The sequence below is a fragment of the Malania oleifera genome, chromosome 5 (genome assembly GCF_029873635.1).
Source record: "Malania oleifera isolate guangnan ecotype guangnan chromosome 5, ASM2987363v1, whole genome shotgun sequence".
NCBI lineage: Eukaryota > Viridiplantae > Streptophyta > Magnoliopsida > Santalales > Ximeniaceae > Malania > Malania oleifera.
Genome location: NC_080421.1, coordinates 50,739,462 through 50,746,246, shown reverse-complemented (window position 1 = coordinate 50,746,246; position 6,785 = coordinate 50,739,462).

The following is a 6,785-nucleotide window of genomic DNA, read 5'->3' as shown; positions in this document are numbered from 1 at the left end:
AGTATTTGGTTTCTTGACAGTTGTAAAAAGCGTAATACGCGTAGAAATACTGAAGTTTAGTTTTAAGAAATATCATTTTCAAGGTGTTGACCAGGGGACCGAGCGGGTGTTGAGTTGATTATTTTGGGGGCTTTTTAGGACTCGGGTAAGGGGATAAACTAAGTTAATTATTTTATGAAAATTTATGTATGTTATTACAACATCTGATTTCAGGAAAATAAATATATTTATATATGCTTTATGTTTGGGAAATACTGTTGTAAAAGATGATATGTTTAAATATGAATGAAACCTATTTTGTGTGGCATGAGTAGAAATTATGATGAATTACTGTTTTCTGAGAATATGATAAAAATATGGATTTTTATAATGCAAAATCGGCATACGAGTCGAGAATTTTATATGATTTGTCGACGTACAAGCCGAGCTATGGATATGTTTGCTGGCATACGGGCCGAGTTATGGATATGATTTTCCAGCGTACGGGCTGAGCTATGGATATGTTTGTCAGCGTATGGACCAAGCTATGGATATGATTTGATGGCGTATGGGCTGAACTATGGATATGATTTGCCGGCGTACGAGCCGAGCTATGGTAAAATATGAAATACTGACGTGCAGGCTGATAATTTTCATGATATACATATATATGCAAAATGATATGATGATATTGATTTGGTAATTAATGGTATGAAATATTCATGTATCACAGTTTCATTATATGCTATATGTTATCAGATCCTGGTTGGCTTGGTTTTGGCTAGCATTTGCACGGTATCGATGCTATGTGTTCGTGATCATCACGATATTGTGTTAACACTGCTGTATGGAGTAGCGTGAGGACAGATAGTCGATGTGGTTTTAAGAAGTGTGAGCACCCCTAGTGTACGGACTAGGTCTGGCAAACCCATCAGACTTACAGACTGTACTTTTGACTTGGCAGTGGTCGGCCAACCATTATTAGGTCCTACATTCGGACTACACAACCCAGTCATGTGGGGGTAATATATGACAACAGTCAACTAACCTATGAGGGTGGTTTTCATATTATTATTATATGAGATGAATTATGTTCTGAAAATCCATTATGTTCTGCCTTGTTAAGACTATACATGTTTTCCCCAAAAATGATACAAACATATTTACTTGATATGCTTATATATATTTTTATGTATAACACGTATGAACTCATGTTGCCACACACTAGTATTAGTTTATTTCCCTCACTGAGAGGTGTCTCACCCCAAAATTTCATAAACATTTTAGGAGTCCCTGATAGGAGAGTGGATAAAGCTCCGCTAAAATAGTACTGTGGATCTGCCCTCTTTGAAGGGTAAGTTTTGGTGGGGACAGATGGATTTTATGTGAAATGTCCCTAGGACTTTCTTTTTGGGATGTATATACCTAAATATAATGAATGTAGTAACTCTGGTGTTGAGATGGATGGTTTTGTGTTTATGATATTATGATTTTATGTTTCCTGCTACTTAGGCTTCCGTTTTGTGTGTCTGTTATATCCCTGGTATCCATGGGTTCAGGTTGATCATAATCTGCTAGATGTGTTATATTGGTTTTATTGTATTATAAAAAAAAATATATGGAAATTAAGCAGGTCGTTACAAGTTAGGCTTCGAGCCAATGTTTTAAAACTTGGTTTGAGTCAGAGTTTAGAATTGGGCTTGAGGTATTTTAAAAGGTGAGACCGGGTGTTTTTTAAACATTGGGCTTGGCCCATGGGTCCTTAAAGAAAGTGAGTTGGGCTCGTTTAATAGTTAAAAGTGGGTCGTTTTGTTAAAAATGGGAGTTGGGCTATTTTGTTAAAAGGGTTTGGGCTTCATTTTAAGAAGGGCTTGAGGTGAGGCTTTTGAAATAGGTTTGGGGACTTAACATTTCAATGGGTTTTGGGTTTTTGAGAGTTGGGTTTTAGAATGGGTGTTGGGATGGTTTTATTTAACAAACACAGGGCTTCAGTGAGTTTAAAATACAATGGGGTGGGGGGTTTCAAGAAATGGGTTGGAGGTCAAATTTAAAATAGGCTAGTTGGACTTTTTAAGTGGGCTTGAGGTCAAATTTAAAACAGTGATGGGCTCAAAGTCCAAAACACAGGTGGGCTCTGAGTATAAGACTTCGAATCGGGCATGGGTTAAATAAGTTCAACTTAGATATGAAGATTTGAACCCTAATTTGGGTTAAAGGCTTGGATCAGGAGGATTCGAACTTAAGTCAGAGTATGGGTTTGGGTCAGAAACTGAGACTTATGGGGGAGGGGGAAGTACCTACATATGCATTTTACACACAGTATAACATTATGTGATTCAAAGAAAATAGGAAGGGGACTCCGAAATTCTACCTCAGCCTCTTTTCTCTCCTCCTTTCTTCTTCTCCCTTCTTGGATGTCTGTTTGGTTGGTTGGCCTAAATTTGTCTATTTCCAAGTCTATCTGCTTTGACACAATTCTGGATTCTGCTTCTAGCTTACTGCCTCTCTTCTCTCTTTTCCTCAATTTTGACAGAGTATTACTGCTTTCTCCGAGATGTCCTTTGTAGTGTGAGCTCCTCCCTATTTATAAGGAGTCTAGGTGGTCTCTTGGCACCAAATTCCTTTCTTCCAGCGTGGATTATTCCAACAAATTTCCTCACCAACAAACTGTCAGGGAATAATCTTATTCTCTCCACGTGATTTCATTTTTCATTTTCTTTTATTTTTTTGGATTTTAGCTGCTAACTAACTATGCCAACTCTCCTTTCCATGCGCAGGTAAAAGTGGAAAGTCCAGGTGGCGGTGAGAGAATGGAGGGCAAGGCATTTCATTTTTGTATTTTCATTTGTATTATTATTTCTTGTAATGCATGTACTCCCGAGTTGCTTTCCTGCAACCACTATTTGTACATCTTTTCATTTCCCTGTACACTTTTATTTTGCACTTTTCACATTTTCATATGTAACTTTCCATTGTTTATTTTTTGGCCTGCTTGAGTATGTACCTCACCAGGGGCACTTGCCCATCCTAATACTTTTTTTTTTAAGAAGAAGAATGACACCTCCATTTATTTATTGATAAACCCTCACTTTTGGCAGAAGAATACCGTGGTTACAAGACAACCAATGGGAGAAACAAAAGACATAACTTTAAAAAGGCCTCCCAAAATGCAAAACCAACAACCAGCCAAACCAGGGTTACAAGTTCAAACAAAACAAATCAAAATAAGGACCTACAAAATAAACCTCACGCAATAAAACAAACAAAAGATAAACAATAAAAAGCATAAACCAAAACAAACAAAAAAATTAGCTAAACATGATTTCACACGTGATTTTTAATTTTGACCCAACATTGGTTGACCAAATTTGGCTAAAAAAAAAAAAAAAAAAAACCCCAAGTTAATACACATGACTTTAGCATCAAAACAAAGACCCCGGTTTCAAAATTAAAGGATCCACTCAACAAATCTAATTAAAAGGTTTGAATATATCATTTCACAATTTAAACATTTAAAACTCGATTTAAAAACCAAGCTTGAAAACACCATCTAATGAGAGGATTATTTTGAAGTTGTGATACCTCTCTAAAAATTAAAAGAGATCAATTTTGCAACTAACATAATTTAAGAGACTCAAAATGAAGGAAATAAAAGGACCTGATTTTTTTTGACACTCAATTGAATACTCAAAAGTAAAACCCGAGGAATTGATTTTGAAACCAGAAGGGCTTAATTTAGAGCACAACTTATTTTACAACCCTTAAGAGAAAGGGATGGAGCTTTGTGACTAGAGAATTTTTAATGAATTACAGTAAAGGGACTCAAAACAATGAGCCTCATCCTGAAATGGCAAGATTATTTTGATTAGGACTTGAAATTAGGAATAGCTTCCCAAGAAAAGGGGGGGGGGGTGAATTGGATTCTAAAAATTTCTTTTAATTCCTCTTGAGTTACCTTAAACTTCTTTTATTTCTTTTAACCAATTCTTGACTTGTTTGTTTAACTTAGTTCTTTTATCCAATCAATAACACAATTAAACAACCAATCAATTAAACACAATCAAACATTCAATCTTCAACCACACTTTGAAAGTAGAGACAATCAAACAATTAATCACAATTTCCAAACCAATACATCCAATTTGATTGTCAAATATAAATTCACTTCAGCACAATAAGATTGATGTAAAATTCAAGATTTAACACTTTTGGAATACAAACACTATCCAATCAATTTCAAGCTTTATACCATTCAATCACAATATATCTTTTGTTGTCAGCCCTAGATATGAAATTGTAAGCCCTGTAGTTGAATTATAATTTATACTTTGCTAATATAGATTTGCTTCTTCAATATGTTTTTCAACAACACATTCACACTCTTCTCAATATTCAGAACTCAACTAAACTCTTGGTAAATTTATCTTTGGGATGTTAACCAAGTAACGTACTCCCGTATGGTTTTCGCAAGATATGGTGTAACCAACGTACTCCCTTTCGGTTTCCGCAACCCAAATCAAAATTAAACCTTAAGTTTGTTTGATTTCCAAATATGCGTAGTTTATATGATTTTCAAATTTAAACCATCCACGCAATTTAAATATGCACTGAAAATAAAGAGTATGAAAAAAAAGAGTACGGAAAGAGAGAGTGACACGAAGATTTTTACAAGGTTCGGCTTATACCTAGCCTACGTCCTCGCTTTTGGCAAACCACCAAAAGATTCACTAGTTCAGTTCCGTTGACGGGTGGAACAATACCAATTACAACACTCCTTGGTTAAGGCTAGAGCCCGCCTTCTCCAAACGATATCCCCTCGTCCAGTCACTCCTTACATTGGCTAGAGCCCGCCTCTCTAAGTAATATCCCCTTACTTAACCAACGATCCAAACAACCCTTGGAATCGTCAATCTGCAAGATATAAATCAAATATTTGTGTACAAGAACTTGCTCACACAAAGAGCTGATTAGTACAACAATTTAGAAACTAATATATTTCAAAGTAAATAATAATATGGAAATTAACTTGAAGCTCAATGAAGTATATCACCAATTTAATTCTTTCAATGGATGAAAGATTTCAGAATTGTAGCACAAACTTGGTGTAAAATCAACAAGAACTCAGTAAGCTTCGTGCAAGTTGAGAGCAAGAGAGAGCCTTGAGAATTTGAGAGCAATTTGAGAAAGATGCTGAATTTTAATTCTTGGTGTGTGATTCAATAATCTTTGAGGCTTATTTATAGACTTTAAAAGGTAAGTAACTTGGTCCCCAAGTGTGTTGAAATATCCCCCAAGTTTCCATAAATTTTGAGCCACAAATAACCCCATTTAAAAATTTGACAGTTATGAGAAAAATCAAAACAACCGCATGGCAGTTGCCTGCCCCAATCCGCTAGTCGCCTGCCATGTTATTTTTAAAGAAATAGCAGGGGTAGTAGCTTGGCAGTTGCTTGCCAGAACTAAGCCAGTCGCCTGTCACGACCATTCAGGCGCCTGTCCTGGTTCAGGCAGTCTACTGGTTGCACACATGCTGCTGTTAGCTTCGAGTACCCTTCTGTTTTTCGGTAATAACTTTTTATGTATAACTCCAAATTTGATGATCTTGGTGTGAAATGAAATCTAATAGAAAATCCTATAACTTTCATGTTGAACACTCTTTAAAATAAAGAGTTTTGATAGAGAAAAATACACCTCAATGCAGATGTAGAAAAATTATCAGCATTTTGAAAATCCTCTTTTTGATACTTTTCATTCCAAAGATGATTCTAACCTTTTTGAAATAGTTTTTGACCTTATAAAAATATTTTCCAAGTATGTTCAAAGATATCTAGGTCCAAGACATTAACCTAAGAGTTTCATGTATCCATATTGAAATTATTTGAAGTACTTATATGAATTTTCCTAGACTCTTTCAAATTTTCAATCCTTGAATTCCTTGAGGTCTTTATGCTTGCTTCATCTTTCTTTGAACTTCCATGTTGATCACTTGGGCTTTTATTCTTGAAACTTTTTCTTTAATATCAATGCTCTCATGATCTTTCAGGCTTTAAACTTTAAATCCATTTTTGAATCCATGCTTTAAGCTTCATATTGAATTCATTCTTTGAAGTACAAGCTTTCATCAATTTTTTAACCTTGCATTCATCATTGAGTCCTGAAAATACATCACTTAAACAAAGCATGTTAAGTTTTACTTGTTTGTTAGCATCAAAATAAGATGTTAAGCCTTGTAAGGCCAACAAGACTCTAAATGGGACTTGATTGAAGACAAACCGGGGCTCTGTGCCTGAACTTAAAGTCAATTTCATTATGCTGAGTCTTTTCAGGAAGACCTGGTAAAAATTAGGGTGTCTACAAATATGTATATGCGACTTTGACGTTGATCAATTTGATAATATAGGACAAAGTGGTAGTCTTATGCATTTACAAAACTTAAGCTTGCCTATGTTGTAAATGAGATTCAGCTAACCAATTGACGGCTTTGCTTATGTTTTAAGATGTTTAAGTAGCAAAAGAAGGATGGGGATGATCTACGAGCGAAAACAAATTCACTCAACTCCTTTGCTAAAGCTACCAAACAAAGAGTACCATGGAATTATCAAGAGGCAAAGAGTATGAGTTTATAGCCTTACGACTTTATCTAGTGAAAAGGCATACACAAGTAAAAAATTCTTCCCAATGGTTGACTCTAGAAATGGAGCATATACCATTTAATATTATTAGGCTAGCATGTTGTACTAAATATAAAATCTCTGAAATAATAATAGTTAAATTTTCAATTAGTAAAACATATCTCAATACATTTT